Below are 21,357 nucleotides of genomic sequence, written 5' to 3'. Positions count from 1 at the left end.
GACTATGTACATTTCGAGTGGAAAGGACTTAGCTTTCCATGTTTTAATTCTTGAGATCAGTTTTCAGATCAGTCTATGCTGTTGCAACACACTGATTTTTGCAGGATATGTATTTGTTCCATACGATATGTGTGGTCTTCCCAGTGTGTTGCTTCTCAGCACAGTGTTGCCTTCTCATGTAGCTCTTTATTAGGACTCCACTTTATTTTCATCACTGTATATTAATTTATAACATCTTTTTACCTTCTTTTTTTGTCTAACAAGACCATATAACGAATGGTGAAGTTCACCAGGATATCCTGCCCGACAGCCGGGGCCGGTCCTGCTGTCCCATCTCCCAGATTTGTCACCTCTGCGCTGAATTTCAGGCTATGCAGTGTCTGCGTACACCAGGTTTTCTGGAGAGGGTATCGGACCTGGGTGCACCGGAACCCGCTGCTCTGGAATACCAGCATCAGAGGAATAATTATGAAGGTCGAAAGAGGTGGGAAGGAGCAGAGTTGTGTTTATAGCAAGTGAGATGAAACCAATAACACTGAAACCTGGCAGGTCTGGGCCAAGACTGCTGTTAATGAATCATTGCCTGCTGACTTGCTGCAGGTCTGTGCAGCTGAATGCTCTTTTTAAAGGATGTATTGCCCAGCTCTGGACCCATTGCTTATTTAGGTACTGGTGAAGCCATTGAGGTTGCCAGCGGTGAGATCAGCTGGAGAGCAGCTTTGCTGGGTCACTGCTGGGGGCACTGGTGGCTGCTGGGGGGTGAGACCTCTGCATTTAACTTTGGTTTAATGTCCACATTGGGCTCTTGCTGCAGCCCTGGAAGAGACAGCCTGACCACACTGGGGAGCTGGGGGTCGGGTGTGCTGCTGTGAGTGTTATCAGAGGATTCCAGAATGTCAGGGGTTGAAGGGACCTGTAAAGCTCACCCAGTGCAATCCCCCCATGGAGCAGGAACACCCAGATGAGGTTACACAGGAAGGTGTCCAGGCGGGTTGGAATGTCTGCACAGAAGGAGACTCCACAACCCCCTGGGCAGCCTGGGCCAGGCTCTGTCACCCTCACCCACAACAAGTTTCTTCTCAAATTCAAGTGGAACCTCCTGTGTTCCAGTTTGCACCCATTGCCCCTTGTCCTGTCCCTGGTTGTCACCAGCAGAGCCTGGCTCCATCCTCCTGACACTGCCCCTTTCCATATTGATCCCCAGGAATGAGTCCCCCTCAGTGTCCTCTTGTCCAGCTCCAGAGCCCCAGCTCCCTCAGCCTTTCCTCACACGGGAGATGCTCCACTCCCTGCAGCATCTTGGTGGCTGCGCTGGACTCTCTGCAGCAGTTCCCTGTCCTGCTGGAACTGAGGGGCCACAACTGGACACAAGATTCCAGGTGTGGTCTCCCCAGGGCAGAGCAGAGGGGCAGGAGAACCTCTCTGACCTACTGACCACCCCCTTCTAACCCACCCCAGGTACCATTGGCTTCCTGGCCACAAGGGCCAGTGCTGGCTCATGGTCACCCTGCTGTCCCCAAGTCCCTTTCCCCTAAACTGCTCTCTAGTAGGTCATTCCCCATTCTCCAATGGCTTTATCTAGAAGATGGGATGCTTGGGTACCTGGTGCTGCTCTAACACCGACTCCTCTCCAAACCTGCTCCATCTGAGCTGCCATACCCTGAGCAAATGCTGGAGCTCCAGATCCATAGTGATAGAAGCGCTGAAGTAGGAAGCTGTTAATCTTTAAGGAACAACGGACATACAGAAACTAGACATAGTGCAAACTAAGCAAGCAGGATGTTCTCAGCATCTGTTAAGAAGATAAAGCAGAACTACATGACTTTTGTGGTGTATTTTTACAAGACAACAACGAAGAGGCATAACTATGTAAAAATCCCACGTTTAATGCATAAACTAAGTGGTAGAAACTAATGAATATGTGATCAGTACGTGTAATAAATATGGGGATATTTAAGCGATAGGCATGCTCGATTAGAGGAAGGATCTTCCGAGTGCCTGGCGTGCCACAATAAAGAATGCCTGCTTTTCAACACTTTCAAAACAGTGTTAAACTGTCTTTTCACCAACTTTTCCAGTATCAGTAGCCCCTTTCATGCACTGAGCACAGCCAAGAGGGTCAGTGAGAGGGAGCTGCAAGGGGCAGCGAGTCCCAGCCCCAGAGACATGCGGGACAGCAGCCCTGCGCGGCTCCTGTGGACACGTCTCCACGGAGGAGACACTGGTGGCCACGCATGGAAGCAGATGCAGCCCTGACCTCTGGTCACAGAGATCCCGTGGCAAATTGGGTTGTGTTTCTGTTCTATAAATGGTACTAAATCTGCATCCTGAAACACCAAACACACGTCGTGATGCCAATTGCCCCTCTTCTCAGTAACAACTTGTAGGAAACCTGGCTCTGAAGCTTAGTTGGCACTAAACTGCTGAATGAAGGAAAAGATTCTCTTGGTTTAGAAAAGAAAAAGTGGGATTTCCCTTTTTGCCCTTGGAAGGTGATGTTTGTGGAGAGCGGTGATTTCCTCACTCCACACTGACTGCCATTTCAAAATCTGCCCTTTTCAAAATCCATCTAAATCTCATATTTGTTCAAGTTTACCTTAAATACTGATTCTAACCTTTGTCTAGCCGTGCTGTATTTGTTTGACTTGTGTGAACTACTACTTTTACCTTTTTTTTTTTTGTGGTACATTGTGTGCTTTGTATCTAAGCACAATCCAATCTTAAGCATTTATACAAGTCCTTAAAAAATATGAAAAGTCAGACTGAAGAATAAGTTGGGAACTGATCAATCTGTTATGGCACTTGAAATAAAATGTGGTGAGGAGACGAACAGAGCAGCACAGGAAATACTGAGATTTAGAGCTGTGCTTTTCTGAAAAAGATAACTTGTACAAGTTGTTAAGGTGAAAAACAAAAGATCATTATATAACAAATGGAACAGATTTGACAAGGTAGGATTAGGACCCCAGTGTTGAAATGAGTTCCATGGCTGGCAGATGGGAGCAGAGGTTGCCATTGCTTTGGTACCGGAGGATGCTGAGACCTCTGGGAGCCGTGAACAGATGTTTGGGGCCGAATCTCTCCCTGCTGCAGGGATTGGGGTACCTGCGGCGCGGGGCATCCTTAGATCTGCAAGGTTAGCACCATTTCTTGGTGCTAAAATCGCTGCTTTTTGCAGCATGCAGTGTAGGCGATGTGAATGTAGGTAAAGAGCAAAGAGAGGGGGAAAAGGTGGAAGGTTGGAGAAGCAGTAAAAAGGTTGATCGCAGCCCTCTGAGAAGAAGTGAGTGCAAACAGCACGAGTGGAAGGAGCAGCACTGAGAGGAGCAGTGGAGTAAATGGAGACACTGCAGAGACTGGAAATAAGGAGAGATTGGGAAATAGTGGCTCCAGAGGAGGTAATGCTGGTTTTTTGTGGGCAGTGTGGCTGGCTGTTCCAATGGCCACGCACTCACATCACAGTGACCTGGCTGGGACACGCGGGGTGCTGGGGACTGGGTGCTTCTGCAGTGACTCTGCCCTTTGGCTGGGGGACACGAGTCTGTCCCTGAGCCGAGGGAAAATGACGTAGAACTGTACTTACAATTCCTAATTATTAGAAGCTAAGACTGTAATAGGCCATAATGAGGAGGTTTGGGTGATAGATCAGAAAATCAGCATTAATAAAAATTAAGGAAAAGGGGTTTGTGTTTCTGAGCCCAAGCATTAACCTGACCTGGCCGTCCCTGGCCCTGCAGCAGCTCCAGGCTGCTCCACTCTCCCTGTGGGCTCAGATGTCCTGGACAAGGGACGTGTCCCCGTGTCCTCAGCTGTCCTGGACAAGGGATGTGTCCCCACGTCCTCGGATGTCCTGGAGAAGTTACGTGTCCCCATGTCCTTGATTGTCCTGGACAAGGGACGTGTCCCCACTCCCTTGGTTGTCCTGGAGAAGTGATGTGTCCCCACGTCCTCCGCAGATGCCCTTCGTGCTGAAGGGGCAAAAGGCTGTTTCCTCCAGTAAAGCCATGGCTGTTGTCCCCTTCCCTGCAGGGTTCAGACCCTCTCTGCTGCTGGAGCAGACACAAGAGCTGTGGTTTTTGCATGAGCAGACTTTATAGTCTGGGATAAAGCAGCACCAGAGCACGCAGGACTGAGAATCCATTCGGTGTTAACGCAGCTGCCACGAGGAGACTGTCAAAGGCTTCAGAAGGTGGTTCAGCCTTTGAGGAGGTTTGTCCTTCAGCCCGCGCCCGGGGGCTTTGCTCAGGCGGTGTGAGCAGCAGAACCCGGGGGGCTGGTCAAGGGCAGGTGAAGTGCACGGCTGCACTCCCGCCCAACCCCTGCTCGTTCGACTCCGCTTATGTGTAGGAAAACAGTCAGGTTGCAAGGGCAAAGTAAGGCTTTTATCAGGCTAGATGTTTGAAAACAAATATTTTTGAATCTCAGGTCAGAAAGGAAGTAATTCTTTCAAATAGAAAATAACCTGATGAGTAAAATCAAAAATAAGATGACACTCTAGCTTATGGCAGAAATGTTTGGCATAGAAGAAAAAGTAACACAGAATTTACCATTAGCCTTTCACTGGTACTGTGATTTTCCTTCCTCCAGCATGTTGGCTGGTTTTGAGTTCAGATTGACTCAGGTTTTCATCCCCCCGCTTGGGTGGCTCAGCAGAGCCCTCCTGCTGCCTCCTAACACAGACACCACTGCTCCTCCCCGCTCCTCCTTTCCCCGAAAGAGCTGTGCAAATATACATCTTACATAACCGGATAAATAATCAAGACTGCACTTTGGGCCAAAAAGGACCCTTGGTTTGCTTTGCTTCTGGCTGCATTTCTGTGTCTATGGAGATGCGAGGGGTGGCAAAGGCTATAGGAAAGTCCTGGCTGCTGCGCTGTCCCAGGGCTGGGTTTGTTTCTCCTGCTGTGGCGTTTGTTTCTGCAGGACCTCGCTGGCCACGCAGGGCTGGGACAGGACACAGTACCGTTCACACATGTGCGTCCCACCGGTGCCAGGATCCGTCCAGCCCTGGGACGCCCCGTGCAGAGCTGCTCAGCTTTGCTGGGCTGGGCTGCAGCTCGGGGTCTGCAACACCAATGAGCTCCTAAAGCCTCTGTGGCCTTGGTGTGCGGTAATGGGCTTGGAAAGTGTTGTTGGAGCCCTGGAAAAAGCTTAATGCTGCCTAAATGGTGACGTTAGTTTAGTCCAACGTCCTAATGATACCGCCTCGGGTTGTACCCCAGCCTGTCTGCACACAAGCCCTGCTGCTTAGCGCTGAGAAATCTTCATGCTCATGGTCTAATACTGCAAAAAATATTAATTATAATATAAGCTATAGTATCATAACCACTCTTGTGGTTGATTCAAACAATTATAACAAATGAAGATTTTATGCTTCTATTATAATGGGAATGTTTTTAGACCATGCAATTAAACCATAGGTGCCAGGTATTCGGAAAGCCATTCCAGGAGAGAGCTGCTTTGGTGTCAAGACACAGAAATGAAAGAATTAAAATATCTGCTTAGAATTTCTTTTTAATTAATCTTAATCTGTTCTTTGGATCACTTATTGTTAATAACATTACTTTGATTACAAAGGTTACGTGGTGCTCTGGCTCAGCAATGCGCTGGTGGATGGCACTTACAGGGCAGCAATTAGATACTGTATGATCCTCTTCTCCGGTCAATCCGGGGGTGCGTGTGTGTGGTTTTTTAACTAGATTTCTCTGTCTTTTCTGTTCTGTAATGACTGATGCTGAAATGGGAAAGCTTCGCTCCTCCCGTCACCGTACAGCTGTTGGTTGAAAACTGCTGGCTCTGAATACAAATGGTCACTAAGCACTTAGTCATTGATTTGCATGCACAAACATTGATTTCCATATTAATGTAATGTTGATGTACTAGAGTAAGCTATGGATTTTTGACGATTGATTTAAGTTGTAATTATTCAGAACAGAAGATAAGGTGTGTGGCTCGAAGATCCAGATGGTTTTTGCATGTCATTTCTTGAATCACAGTGTCAGGTGCTTTTATGAAGATAGTCTCAGGAAATGAGTCAAATACAAAGATGAGCTGTGCTTAGGGAATGCCTAGTTAATAACTACAATCATAATATTTTGGTCTAAATATTAAAGGAAGCCTCATTAAAGGAATGCAGAGGCTGTTTTTTGGGCTGGCTTGGCTGCAGCAAAGCCAGATCTGTCACAATGAAAAGTTTCCTCCAAGAGCTTTGATTATGCTTCCGAAGTATTTAAAAAGAAAATAATGCTTGTGCATCAGCCAAACTGATGATCATGGCACCAAAACGGCAACTGGCAACATGCACCAGGAGTGTAAAGGTGCCCGGATGCCGCAGTGAATTGGGGTGGTGAGATGTGCCTTCCACCTCAACCTTCTGAACCAGCGTTCTGCAAAACGACGGCCGACCCAAGTGTTCGTCTGCACTTCTTGTGACCTGTCCCGCTTTCCTGGCACACTGCTGCAAACAAGGTGCTTTATGCAGCCTCTTCTGAGGGTGCGCGGTACCGGCACCTGCCCGCTCCAGCCTGCTGGGCTTTGGGGGTCCATGCTGGGGTTTGGGGGTCCATGCTGGGGTTTGGGGTCCGTGCTGGGGTTTGGGGGTCTGTGCTGGGGTTTGGGGTCCATGCTGGGGTTTGGGGGTCCATACTGGGGTTTGGGGTCCGTGCTGGGGTTTGGGGGTCTGTGCTGGGGTTTGGGGTCCGTACTGGGGTTTGGGGGTCCGTGCTGGAGTTTGGGGGTCCGTGCTGGGGTTTGGGGTCCATGCTGGAGTTTGGGGCTCCGTGCTGGGGTTTGGGGTCCATGCTGGGGTTTGGGGCTCCATGCTGGGGTTTGGGGTCTGTGCTGGGGTTTGGGGTTCCGTGCTGGAGTTTGGGGGTCCGTGCTGGGGTTTGGGGTCCGTGCTGGGGTTTGGGGTCCGTGCTGGGGTTTGGGGGTTCATGCTGGGGTTTGGGAGTCCGTGCTGGGGTTTGGGCGGTCCATGGTGGGGTTTGGGGTCCATGCTGGGGTTTGGGGTCCATGCTGGGGTCTGGGGGTCCATGCTGGGGATTGGGGGTCCGTGCTGGGGATTGGGGGCTGTGCACTTTCAACTTCTCCCTACACTTTCTGTTTCCAGCTCTGAGGTTGTCAGGAAAATACTCTTTGTTATACGTGGTTTTGGTGCTGAGGGAAACAAGCTTCCCATGTTGATGAGCATCTCAAAAATCCTTCCAGTGCTTCTGTAAAACTAATACTTTTATTGCTGCTCATAATATGCCTCAAAAGGCCTCCTTGTAGACAATATCTGCTCCCTCAAAGTAATAACAGGGGTTTGGTTTTAGCTTTTTAAGAGGAAGCAATCTTTGTGGAATGTCTGCTGTAGACATCTGCAGTCTGCAGCGTGGAGTGGGCAGGGAAGCGCCTCCCTGTCCCCGCTCCCAGGACATGGCCGGGGGTGCTTTGGGTCACTTGCCTTCTTGGGGTTTTTCTTCCAAAGGATGGAAGAATAAGATCTAAATTTTGAGTTGTTTTTTTAAACCTGCGTGGCATAACCAAAACGAAGGATGATCACACTTCATAGATGCTTACCGAACGGGTGTCTCCATGGGGGTTTGGTTACCTGAGCATCTTAACCCCGTGTGCGAACTCGCTGGGACGGCACTTTTGCTGGTCCAGATGGAGGATGCTCCAGGAGCAACACTTCTCGGTGCTGTTCCCTGGGTGCTGCTGGGAGGGACCAACAGCCCCTAGGCACAGCTTGCTTAGGCCGGACTGGTGTGAGCCTGCCTGTACCCCAAACAGTGAGAGCCCATGGCACTGTGACACCCAGACTCAGCTCTAACGTGCCCCCAAACTGCTGTTTGACGGGGTTCATTGCTGGGCAGCTGGCTCGACTGGAACCTCAACCCGCGGTGGCCCGGACAGCACATCTGAAGCCCTTCTTCATCCATTTGATCTATGGAAATATAGTGCAGGGAGGTTACGCCTGATGGATACAGATCATTGTATGCATTGGAAAACAGCTCGTGTACTTTTGGTGATTACTACTTAGAAAAAAAACACATAATTTTCTATTCTGAATGTTTATCGCTGTCTCATAAAATCTGGGAGCCCTCGATATTTCTAACATACTTGACTGAAAAGTCCCTGCGACTTCGTACCGGGTCCCTCGCTGGTGAACAGACTTTCCCTGGGAATTCCTGCCACCCCCAGGCCCAGCAGGACGAGTCGGGCACAGGGGGTGCTTACGGGATGTACTTAATTACAGGGTCAGCTCATAATTGCTTAAGATGTTCTCCGCACACCTGCGAACAGCTGCTGTGCAAAGCGTATGTTTCTGGGGACAGTTGTTGGTGATTGTCATGGGCTTCAGATAGAGAAGATAATGATATTAGGATAATGTACCGGTTTCTATGCAAATCACAGGCAATTTGCTGTGGTTTTAATAACTATGACTTGTCATTTCAGACCCAGTGAAGTAATGTAGAGAAACAGATAAGAACTTTATCTAGTAATTCAATATATCCCATGCCTATTATCTCCTTTGTGGTGAGATTTGTGTAATGTGAAGTATTACAGCTTGAATAGAAGATTCTATGAAGCTATTAGAATTAATTTCCATGAACAGCTTCGTACTGAGCATTTTTTGGGGAAAAATCCTGGGAGAACATGCCCAAAATATTTTGTGGTCCAGTTTTCAACCAACATTCCCGAGGGACCCAATAAGAATGATTTTCTGCTTCCACCTTTGGCTTCTGTGAAGAGCATTCGATGGATTTACATGACTGTTCCTTATTGTGTTGATCTCACAGGCAGTATCGCACAAACACACATGGAGAGACGACGTTTTTCCTGGTTGGGTCTTAACGTGGCCAGTCTGCGGTAGGGGGCATGAAGGAAAAGCAAGGACATGGAGAGAAAAATCAAAATTATTTTAAAATATTAATACTAAAACATGGAAGTAAATGAGACCTCTTTACTTAGTCTAAGCCTTGTTTTACTTTACCCTAAGCCTTGTTTTTAAATGCTACAGGGTAGCAGCTAGAAGATACCCAAAACTGAAATATTTATAGCCTCCTGTTGGTGTTATTTTCCTTTTAACAAACTGTAGAAATGCTGAGTGATTTTGTTTTAATTATCACGCTTTGTATGCAAAGGACATCCTCCACTCAAGGCTACCAAATATTTTGGAAACACTCAAATGAAATGTTGACATTTTCTGTGTAAGCCCAGTAGACAGAAGGAACGTACAATGCCAAATTCTACTCGGGTTAAATAAAATGGTTCTTAATGCTGGAGGTGTCTGCGGTGCGCACGTGTGACATGTCTCCGCAGTGTGCGCGTGTGCCGCGTGCCCGTGGTGCGGTGTGTGTGTGTGACATGTGTCTGCAGTGTGCACGCGTGTGACACGTGTCTGCGATGTGTGCGTGTGACACATGTCTGCAGTGTGCACGTGTGACAGTGTGACACGTGTCTGCGGTGTGCGCGTGTGACACGTGTCTGCAGTGTGCACGTGTGACAGTGTGACACGTGTCTGCAGTGTGCACGTGTGACAGTGTGACACGTGTCTGCGGTGTACGCGTGTGACACGTGTCTGCAGTGTGCGCATGTGACACATGTCTGCAGTCAGAGACCCTCAGGGATCAGACCCAGGCTGGGGGATTCTGTCCAGCAGGCACCTGAGGAATGAGAAACCCCACGCAATACTCAAATGACCTAGATTTGACCTATCAATTCTATTATTTTAGGTCAATAATCAGTGTTCTATGGACTAAGAGCTGGTGAAAAGGGGAGAAGCCTCGGTTTGCTTTAAGAAGTCTGAATATCCAAACACAAAATCAAAAGGGAATTTTGCCGTCTTAGACAACAGATATTCTCACCCCAGTCCTTCCCTCCTCTTAACTGCAGCGAAGACATGACATTCAGTACAGGCAAAATGCAGTAAATAAAATACATATACAACTGTTCCACAGGCCCCAACTCAAAATAAATCACAGGTCGTTATCTTTCCCTGTTGAGTTACAATAGTCTTAACAGCTCTACAACATATTATTGTTATCCTGGTGGTGCGTTAACTCTGGCAATGACCCTCAGTTTTGCTGATGTTCGCAAGATGCTTCCAATCCCCCTGGCTTCCCGCAGGGAACTGTTCCGCTGCAGCTCCAGGGCTGTTTCCTGGCTTTTGCACTCTTTTCTGTCTGTAGTTGTTGAGGTGAAATGTGTATGAGCTTGTCGAGGTTTGATTGCGGGGTGACAAAACCGTGGCAAAAACCTTTAGCTCCTCCCTCTCCCCGCTTCCCGCTCAGCACAGGCGGTCGGGAGGGAAAGGAGGACACAGAGAAGAGAGCTGGAAAAAATTAAAAAGGTTTTACTAATGCTACTGATAAAAATGGAGAAAATAATACAAAATATACAAAACCAATCTTGAAAGTCCCAGCAACTGTAGGGCTGGCACCTGAAGTCCTGGACTGGACTCTGCAGCCAACCGGAGCTGGATTCGGTCTGTCACTGGGCCTCAGTTCACAGGGACCACTCGCAAGGTCCTCTCCTAATGTTGGCCATAGGGAAAGGGGTGAGATCCTTGTGATCTCCCACTTTTATATGAAGTATGGTGTGAATGGGGTGGTATACTCAGTTGGTCAGTTTTTGGTCACCTGTTTCTCGTTGCCCCTCTCGTGAGATGTGCATCCACTTATCAGTCCAGCGACCTTGCACACCACTGCTATGTCTACCAAAACATGTGTCTGGCTTTCAGGAAAGCAGCTAATAAGAAGAATAGCCGATAGGCAAATTCACTAAAAGAGAACCTATTCTTTTAACAAAACCAGGACAGAGCTAAAAGCAGCCCAAGGCACCGCGGTCTGTACTGAATGACACCGGGTGACCCACACAGGCTCTGCCCGTCCCCAGCCTGTGTTTGGGAGGGTTAATGAGTCCCTCCTGCTCGCAGGGTTGTTGTGCTTTTTGCACCGTACAGCATGTGAAATACTCAGCGCTGGGTTTGCTCAGCACCGACGCGGTCGGCGTTAGTCCCTTCTCCAACAGGCAGGCGTAGAGCGCATCTGCATAGGAACAGTACCTTTCAGAAATGGATTAAATATGGAAAACAAAGGGGTGAAGTTAATCGAAAAGGAATGTGACAAATGAGCTTTGTAATGAATTTGGAAGACTTTCTCACTTGCTAAAAGAGAAGGAGAAAATTATAATATGCATTTTTCCAATCATGAGCTATAAACCGCAATTCTGCAAAAACCCGAGGAAAAATAGCGTTAGTTTTGGACTAGTGGGTAATGATAGAATCGTTAATAAAAGTCTGCTTTCTGCGGGTGCACATCAGGCTTTGTGCAAAGTATTCCTGCAGGTATTTTGATGCATATTGAACGTGGAAGAAAACCTGGGTATTTTTTCTTCTTTTTTTTTTTTCATAAAAACTCATTTTGTCCAGTGATGTTCAGTGGATGTTTCTGGGAGGAACAAATATAACTATTTTGACTGCTCTCACTGAAAAGCCACTAACAGGCTGAATTTACATATGACACAGTACCCACTAGAAGTCATTTTGCGTGTACGTATTAGACAATCAGGTGATTCTTGCACTAAGCAAAACTAATATTAGGAGAACAAACTTTCGGCGATATTAAGACTGTGAATAATGTCCTAGTTACAGGCTCTGTGTCTGGTGTCCTCTCAGCTCAAGTCGAGTGCAAATCCAGAGGCTGTTCTGACTCCCGAAGAACTACTTTAGTGCGGTTTGTTGCAGCTCACAGGTTGGCTGATTTTCCCCCTAGAGCAGCTGTGGCCCCACTATGAATTTTCCCAAACGTATTTTTCAAGCTAGAGCTTAAAAAATGCACAGCATGTAAATCTAGTTTGCATATTTTTGAATAATGTGGCAAGCCACTTAATTATACATACATGCAGATAACATAACTAAATATAGAAGCACTTCTCTGGAGGTTTATCTTGGGAAACTCGCTAAGTGCAGAATTGCCATTAAAAATGGTTATTCGTTTCTGAAGATCTGCCCTGGAAATCATCAAATCTTCCCATTTCGAGAGCAGAACCTCTGAAGCTCCCAGGGATGCACCTGTAACCAGGTGGTTCCTGCAAGAGTTCAGCTCCTCCCCACGATAGACCAGAGGAGAATCCCGTTAATCCATCCCATTGGTGCGACTTGTGGGGGCCACTTTTTAGTTTTTGGGGTACTGGGTTGTGGGGGACAAGCGCACCCCTATTGCCATCCCCATCCCCATTCCCATCCCATCCATCTCCCCCTCCTTGCTCAAACCTTGTTCTCTTCTTTCTGTGCACAAGGTACAGCAAGCAAAAGGAAGCTATTTCACACTGCCGAGGTTTGTCATTATTCCTGCAGTTTTACAACATGCACTGATTTGAAAGGCGGGAGCGTAAACTTTGTTTCACGTAAATTGTCCTTGTATCTCCTGCACTTTGAAACCTTCAATCCACCTTTTTGGAAGGAAGAATAGCACTTTGACTCACCTCAGTTTGCATTCTGTAACTCGAAGTCCCCATTCAGCTCACATTTCTGTTCTGAAATGGCACGGGGTAAGTGCTGAGATGTCAGGAGTAATTGCTTTTTTGTTAATGTGTGCCTAGCTCTGTTGCTGAATAACTAGAAATTAAAATTCAAGCTTGCTTAGAGCGCCAAGCTTCCAACTATCACAAAAGTCTCATTAAAATTGCATGCTACCAATTGAAACAGGTTTTGGCAGGGAATCGGAATTCCACATAAGTCTATTTTTTTTCCTCCCTAAGTGTTAAAATTTATGTGCAGTTTTACATTAGTGTGGAAGATGCCACGAGTAATATTGATGTTAGAAGCCAAGCAGTAAACAGGTTCTGCTGTAATGGGGTGAGTGTGTAGCCATTATATTACAGGTAATAAAATGCTGGCTTAGTGTATAATTCAAAGTGAACGGGTCGGTTAGAATCACCACTCAGACCTAAACCTTCTGGTTTGGTTTGATTTGACCTTTTAAAACCAGTTCTCCAGTTCTGAACCCAACATACTTTTTGTTCTGAGCACAGAGGGGCAGCATTTTATTTTTTCCTGATGAGCAAAAGATGTCCTTAAATAAAGATTTCCAGTTTTCAAATGTGACTATAACCCTGTCAGTTTAAGAGCTAATTGGGAACTGCTTACTTTGAGAACACAAATTCCCATGAGCCATTCTGCTGTGTCTGTGGGTGTGTTACTCGCTCTAGAGGCTGCAGGTATTACTCAATCTCTTGTTTCTTGCTCCAGAGAGTTCGATGTGACCCCACTGCAGGCTTGTAACTGTCTAAAAGATTAGTAGCAAAGGAGGAACAAATCCACCAAAATTAAGGCTCTTGTTAATTGCCTTGTGGTAAATCTAGAAATATATCAGAGATATTTCTTATCATACAGACTCTTTTCTAGACAATGTTGCTGAAATGAAGTGTCTGAATTAGAAAGCAGTTCCTACTTGGTTTCTCTTGGACACATGTCTGGATGTCCTTCCTCAGTGTTGATTCCGCGTCTCGCGTTTGCTGCCCCTGGTCCCTGCCGTGCTGCTGGAGCCGCCAGAGCGCTGCCGGCCCCGCGCTCTGTTCTGGTCAGTGCTCCTGAGGAAAGGCAAACGATGTGGTTTTGCTCTCTCCGTGGTGTGGACTTAGTGATAAGTATTTCTAGCAATGACCGAAAATACATTTCATAACTCACCAGCATCTTAGACCCCGCCAAACCATTCTTAGCGCAGTCCATCATATCTGGGCACGAGTAAGCCCAAGAATCAGGGCACAGCCTTTCTTTCCTACTCCAAATCCTGTAGCTGAGTCCTCCTGTCAAGGAGATTTATTGGGGAGCTTGTAGCTTGTAAACTGTAATGCCACACTTGAGGGAAACATCTTATATCCATAAAATTCCAGTATATCATTGCTAAGGAGAGATTTCTGCTTAAAGCGGCTGCTTCTGTCCGTCAGACGGCATTGACCAGCCGTTTGGATCAGCGGTGCAGCCTGGGGACCAGCACCAGCTCCTCTGGTCCCTGGGGACGTGGGCAGGGACCTGGGACACCAGCTCTGTCCCCTGGGGACAAGGACCGCAGGCTCAGGGTGGCGTCACCTGGAGGCGCTGGAGCCAGGTTTGCTATCGAGCACGATTTTGTCTGTCAAACTATGCGGCACAAGTGCTTGATGTGGGTGGTGAAAGCGCAGCCACTGATGGGAGATCTGGTGTACAATACATTAAAAAAAAGGAAACGGGTCCCATTAGCGGGTCAGGTCCTGGGACGTGTAAATCCGTTCTTGGTGAACTGCATTCATCTGCCCCCATTGAGGACGTGGCTTCCTGCGGCTTTATTGGTTTCTTCTCCTCTTGATGACATTGGATCCTCCTCTACAGGATGAAATTCAGACGTTTGTACCCCACAAATACCTGGAAATGCAGCACAAGTCAGCCCAGCCCTTTGAAGGAGACAGTACGCGCAGAATTATTTATTGAGAGTAAAACATCAACGCACTACTCCACATAAATTTGTTCATCTACAAATTGAGCAAAGAACTCTGAGAATTAGCTGCTTTACTATAAAATGAGGTATTTAGCCATTTATTATTTACAAATAATTAGGGAAACAAATTGCTTCTTAATCAGTTCAACTGCGAGTGCTTGTCAAACTCATTTTTTTGCCGTCAGATCCTGAAGCGTGTGCGTTTTTCACTCGCTCCTTCTCCCACCTCTGAGATGTTTGTTCCTGGACACTCTCCAGGAAGGAACAAGGTTACGGGAGCAGTTGCACCAGCTGCAGACAAAGCCCCGGGGCCATCCATCCTCCTTTGCTCTGACTCATCCTTGCGCAGGGTTGCTGAGCAGCTATTTTGATATATTGGCTCTTTTTGAAGGACGTGGGTTGTCTGTTGTACAGGCGGTAAAGATTAACATAAAAATTAGCAGTCTCTTCAGTCAGAAGTATATGGACAAGTATATGGTGACTTTAAGTATTAAGCCCATGCCAGCAAGAAAAGTAACTGCCATTATATACAAAATCTTATCACTGCTTGCACACCCTAAAGAGCCAATTTGTGACATATTTGCATGTTGGTTACATCTTCATTTTAGTATATAATGAGCAACACTCAGCTAAAGGACACTTCAGCCAACAGTCTCAAGACTTGTGAGGTTCCAGACAGTCTGCACTGCAAGGACAGTTTTCTTTGTAGTTCAGGATTAGGTGTTTTCCAGACACTCTTTTCTCAGACTGACCCAAAACTGAAAGGGTTCACATATCTTTCGGTTAGCAATTGCAGACAGGGTTCATTCTTTTAAGTGGTAATGACAACAGCAGCTTGACTGGATTTCCCACTTAGAAGATAAATACTGTAAAAGGAGAGGGCAAATAGTAGGATATCATGTGTTTATGAGGCAGTACTCGGGCAGGTTTTGGTAAAGGAAAGGTTTTCTCACCCACCTGCCGGCAGCTGAACGGGGAGATGGATTCATGTCCAGGTCACTCTGGAGCGGTGAGGGGCGCAGGGTGGGGTAAACTGGCAAAAAGGCAGAGGTGCGCTTTGGGTTTATGCTTCAGAGAATGATCACAGAATCCCAGAGTGTCAGGGGTTGGAAGGGAACTCAAAGCTCATCCAGTGCAATCCCCCCATGGAGCAGGAACACCCAGATGAGGTTACACAGGAAGGTGTCCAGGCGGGTTGGAATGTCTGCACAGAAGGAGACTCCACAGCCCCCTGGGCAGCCTGGGCCAGGCTCTGACACCCTCACCACAAACAAGTTTCTTCTCATATTTCAGTGGAACCTCCTGTGTTCCAGTTTGCACCCATTGCCCCTTGTCCTGTCCCTGGTTGTCACCAGCAGAGCCTGGCTCCATCCTCCTGACACTGCCCCTTTCCATATTGATCCCAGGAATGAGTCCCCCCTCAGTGTCCTCTTGTCCAGCTCCAGAGCCCCAGCTCCTCAGCCTTTCCTCACACGGGAGATGCTCCACTCCCTGCAGCATCTTGGTGGCTGCGCTGGACTCTCTGCAGCAGTTCCCTGTCCTGCTGGAACTGAGGGGCCACAACTGGACACAAGATTCCAGGTGTGGTCTCCCCAGGGCAGAGCAGAGGGGCAGGAGAACCTCTCTGACCTACTGACCACCCCCTTCTAACCCACCCCAGGTACCATTGGCTTCCTGGCCACAAGGGCCAGTGCTGGCTCATGGTCACCCTGCTGTCCCCAGGATCCCAGCTCCCTTTCCCCTACACCTCTCTCCAACAGCTCATTCCCCAACTTATACTGGAACCTGGGGTTGTTCTTGCCCAGATGCAACACTCTACACTTGCCCTTGTTACACTTCATTAAGTTTTAATGGTCATTGAGGTTTGTGTGTGTGAGACGCCCAGATCCACGTGCTGCTCTGCAGGACCTGCTGTGGTTTCCATCCCCAGCTGCTCACAGGCAGAGCAGCTGCCGTGCTGCTCATCCGTGGCGTGAAGGAACCGAAGCAGCAGAAGTGAGGATCTGAACGAGCAGCCTGTGGTTTAGTAGTGGTTTGGGCAGCATCAGAGGAGAGCTGGTTCTTTAGTGTAAAGAGTTATTCCTCTAAGTCTGACAGTGTTTGAAATCAACTCTCTGTTTCCGATCCTTTCTTGCCTACAGGAAAAGAAAAAAAAATCCGTAGGCAGTAAATAATGACATGAGGAAAATTACCATTTCTGGTAGTGTTGATCTAATTTCCTACTAGAAAAAAGGATCAGAACAGAGATAAAATGCACAGCAACAGGGTACCCGCAGTCTAGCCTGGGGGTGATCTACTCGGTGTTTTATCACTCTGCAGAACAGGAGGGCCGGGCAACGCTCTACAAATGAGGTGATTTCTTCAAGAATGTAAGTGCCGTAATTTAGAAGCTGCAAAATTGCAAGTATGACGAGCATGCAGTGCTGGTAATCGTTACAGATGTATTTCAGCCTGGAGATTGGGTGTATTTGCTGGGGAGCAGTGCGTTTTGGGAGGAATTCCCACAGTGCTCACCCGGGCTGGTGGTGCCACTGAGACGTGGTTTGTCGTGCCCCTGCCTTGCAGAGCTCCCAACACAGAGCTGCTCATAGCGACGACGTGGCGGGCTGAGCTGGTGCCCTAACAGACAAAAGCAATTTGTATCAAGTAAAGACAAATGACACACTTAGGGCATTAATATGTATGAATCACACCCACGAACGCCATATCTTGCTCTGTCTACCTTTTAAAATTAAAGCTGTGTTGGTGTTATAATACTCAAGTTGCACTTGGTGTTTGAATTCTTGCTATTTAGAGCTCAGCCATCTTTACCAAGGCAAGTGGAGGTTTATAATGGGAGTTTTGGCTTACATTTTGAGAGAATGCAGATTTGGGAAAAGCCCTTAATGAAATTATGTACAAAAGGTACAAAGGTGATAAAAACCTATTGAAAAATTTCATATTAATAACCTCCCAGTGAGGTCATTCTCGCTTTCTGGACTCAGAATCCCCTCCATTACCCCTAAAAGATATTTTGTAATTGAATTTAATGATTTCTAGAGGTAAACATATGACCTGAGCTGATCAAATAGTGCCAATGACCCAGTAATCAATTATTTTTCAAAGTTTACCCTTGAAATTTCCTTTTGGCGCCTTACAGTCAGAGCTCTTTGAATAGCAGTCACTTTGGAAGAATTATAAGTAAACCAGCCGTTTGCTAAGCCCCAGTGTGGGACAACTCGTGCCTCAACTTCTGTTCTTATTTTCTAGAACGGGTTTGAGCCATTAGGAGAGACACGAGCAATAAGAGCTGCAAACGCAGCATCTCCCTGCAGCTTTAGCTATCTTCTGCTGTTAGAGTTTGGTTTGTTTTTGCCCCTCTCTTGTCTTTATTTAACACAACATTTTGAGTTTGTAACGTGTTTTCCGTTGGACAAACGCTTGATGTTCAGTGGTGCTTTGACTCCCGCTGGAGGCGCGTCAGGAAAGCAGCCCTGAGCCGCGGTGCTGCGGTGCCTCCGCCTACCAGCACCTCCCTCCCTCGGCTCTGCTTGGTGCTTTGCTGGATATTTAAACTTCCATCAGCAGAAAATCAGCATGATGAATGTGTAATAATCTGCACATCGTTAGCACATTTTAATTGTCAGGACTTTGTGAACAAAAGGCTTCTGAGCAGAGATGTATTTCAGCATGCTATTTACAGCAAATATCCATAAATATTAGATGCTTAATTTTAATGTGAAAACATCATTTTTTTATTTTTTAAATGCCAGGTAATGCTGTAACGATTCACCAGCGCAAGTGCACAGTGAGCGGTATATGGGTGCGGTATGGAAACCCTGCTTCTCCTCTTTCGGTGACTCCGGGTGTCCAGGTGTCCATGGGATGTGCAGCTGCAAAGCAGGTGCAAAACGTTCTTGTGTTCACCTTTGGTACCTGCGAGGCAGCTGAAGCACGTACACGTGGAACACCCGTGCGAAAGCAGAACTGATGCGGCTGTTAATTAAATGGTTATTTTTATACCACAATACATTTAGCCATATAGATAAAATGTTTATTGAATGTCTATAATGGATAGGAATAAAACTTGATTTAAAATACATAGATTTACAATGAAAAACACGAAGGAATCCCATACTTTGGATTACCCTGTTTACCCGAAAATAAGACCTACCCCAAAAATAAGCCCTAGCATGATTTTTCAGGCAGCTCAAAATATAAGCCCTAGTTACAGTTCAGAAAAAACCCTCAATTTAAATAGTGTCCATGTAAAAATGTTTTAGGTTTTGGAGAAAAACTTAATATAAGACCCTGTCTTATTTTCAGGGAAATAGGGTTTTATTTTGTTTGTTTTTCTCTGCTGCTTTCTAGAACCGAGACAACACAAGAACCACCTTCGCCTGTCAATTTGTAAAGTCACATCTAATATAAGAAATGAGAAAAATAAATGATAAAGAAAATCAGGAGTTTCTCGGCTGGTGCCAGTGGAAGGTAAAGCGTTCATGGTGACAGAGTGATCTGCACCGGCTTCCCCATCGATACACAAACAGGCATTTAATTCCCCTTATTTATCCTGAATGAATGGGCTGCTTTCAGCTCATCGGCATTCGCTCGTTATCCGGAACAGGTTCATTATCCAGCATCAAACTGTTTATTTCAGTGAGGTTAAAAAACTACAAATCAGTCTGTGGGAAGCAGCAGTTTTAGAGGTGGTGATTTTAGGGTCAATGATCAAGTTCTGCTGATGCTTCTTAGTTTGGAAATGTCAGGAGCTGGATTCAGGGATTAGAGCAGAAGCAAAGCCACAATACCACCAAGTTCACTAATATAGATACTTCCTGAAAATTCAAAATTCAGTGAGCGAGGCCAGGAATATACATCTTAAATAAGATTAAACTCGTCATTTATCTTACAGATGTAAATGCGAAGGATATTATCTAACTTAGGCTCTGAATTTTTAATCTCGTGTCTGACATTTGAGAGTATGCCCTCTGCATTTTTGAGACTATATTGTTCTCATATTATAGATTTATGGAAAAAAAGACATCTCCTATATACCTGCTAGCTGCTTTGCATATTACGTTATTGAAAGCTAGAATAGATGAATAGATTTAATAAGAAGCTGAATGTATCACCATGAAGGAGCCAAGTTATGACAGCTGAAGAGCACAGGAAAATTGTAAGAGAGTGGTGAGGAGGGGATGGTCGTCTGCTAAAGATGGACTGGAAATGGAGCTACAGGCACACACGTGAAGGGATGGACACACACGTGCAGGGACAGACACACACGTACAAGGACAGACACAGGGACAGACACACGCACAAACTGCCGCTGCTTTGCTGGAAAACCAGGCACCAAACCGGTAATCACCACAGCGGCTGGAACTTTCCTTTGATAATATTGAGTGTTTGATTGGAATGCAGGTCTTTGTTTCCAGTCAGGAAAATGTAAGAAACTAATCTGGTCAAAAGTGAAGATATTGAAAAGCTGACACTGTGCTTGAAGATCTGGGCTTACAGGATATTTAAAACTTGATTATTCCTTCCCAAAGCTTCAGGCTAATATTGAATGCACTGCCTATTGACATCAAGGAAAAGAGGGTAGATTCCCGATAGACATCCAGAATTGAATGTAATTAATGATCTGCGTTTTATTAGAAATATAAATCAATTTAATGAAAAGAAATACAGCTGGTACTTGGATAACAAAAAGTTCAAATAATTAATTGTTATTGCAAGGTGTGGGTCGTGAATTATTGGAGTGTGTGAGCACCCTCTTGTTCATGTTCGTACTGAGCTCAGCGTTCACACAGAATCTGGCAGGTCACCCCCAAAAGGGGCAGTTTGAAGGGGATTTGGCCAGTGCCACAGACAGCACGGTGGGTTTGTCACCGCGCTGACAGGGATGGGAGCTCCGCTTGCTGCTCCAGCAAATATTCAAGTGTGCGTCGTCACAGATAATGGCTCCAATCAATCACAGCTCACTGGGATTTCTCTGTGTGGAGGTGAGCTGGTACAGTAAAGGCGTTTTGTGGGAGCTGGTGGGGTATGTACACAAATGTCTCTGTGCTCTCCTGAGCCCTGCGCATTTTTCCTTACAAGAGAAACAGGAACTTTTCTGTTTCCAGCAAGGTCAGGGTTTTTTTCCATCCGTATATTCAGGACAGAGGCACATGGTGCTTCGCCAGGAGCACTTGGGTTTTACCAGCCTAATGGCTTCTTTGGTTCCATCTGCCCAGCTTGCAGAGGAAAGGGAGCATGTGGCCTTTTACCCCCTATTTGTTGGTTGGTTCTTCAGGCTTCTTTGGTTTTCCTGCAGTCAGACAGAAAACGTGCTATTGCAGAGAGGTGGTCATGGGATGTGATGGGGGCTATGCTGATCCCCAAAGCAAGCAAACCACCCCTGGAGATTCAGATATACACCTCCAGGTGTGCCTAACTCACAGCTTAGAGAGAGGAGATTGTCCCGAGCTCCATTAGGGCTGAAATAAACCCTAAATAGTCGTTACAAGGCACCAGAAGAGATCCCTGTGGAAGGCTGGAGCGCAGCCCCCTGCTCTGCGCCTGCATGAGAAACTGCGCTCGCTGCTTTATTGTCATTTCTTCCCTCAAAACCAGAGATGACAGATGCTGTTCCTTAAATAGTATTTGTTTTATCTGCATACTTGTTCTGTTGAAGGCAATCAAGCCAAGAAGTTTACAGGAGTGTATTTTGGCATGGTTTGCTGCGCTGCTCTGTGTGTGCCCCCTGGGGTCCCATGGGCTCAGGGACCTGCCACCCCACGCAAGGATCTTTAAATCCCCGTTGAACGGGTCCCGCACAGAAATCACTCGGGTGTCGATATGCTGCACGGCGACTGGGCACTTTTTCACTTTACACTAGTGCAAGTTTTTTGCTGGAAAAGTATAATTT

Source organism: Nesoenas mayeri (assembly GCF_963082525.1).
Source record: "Nesoenas mayeri genome assembly, chromosome: 7".
Classification (NCBI taxonomy): Eukaryota; Metazoa; Chordata; class Aves; order Columbiformes; family Columbidae; genus Nesoenas; species Nesoenas mayeri.
This window is presented reverse-complemented; position numbering follows the sequence as displayed.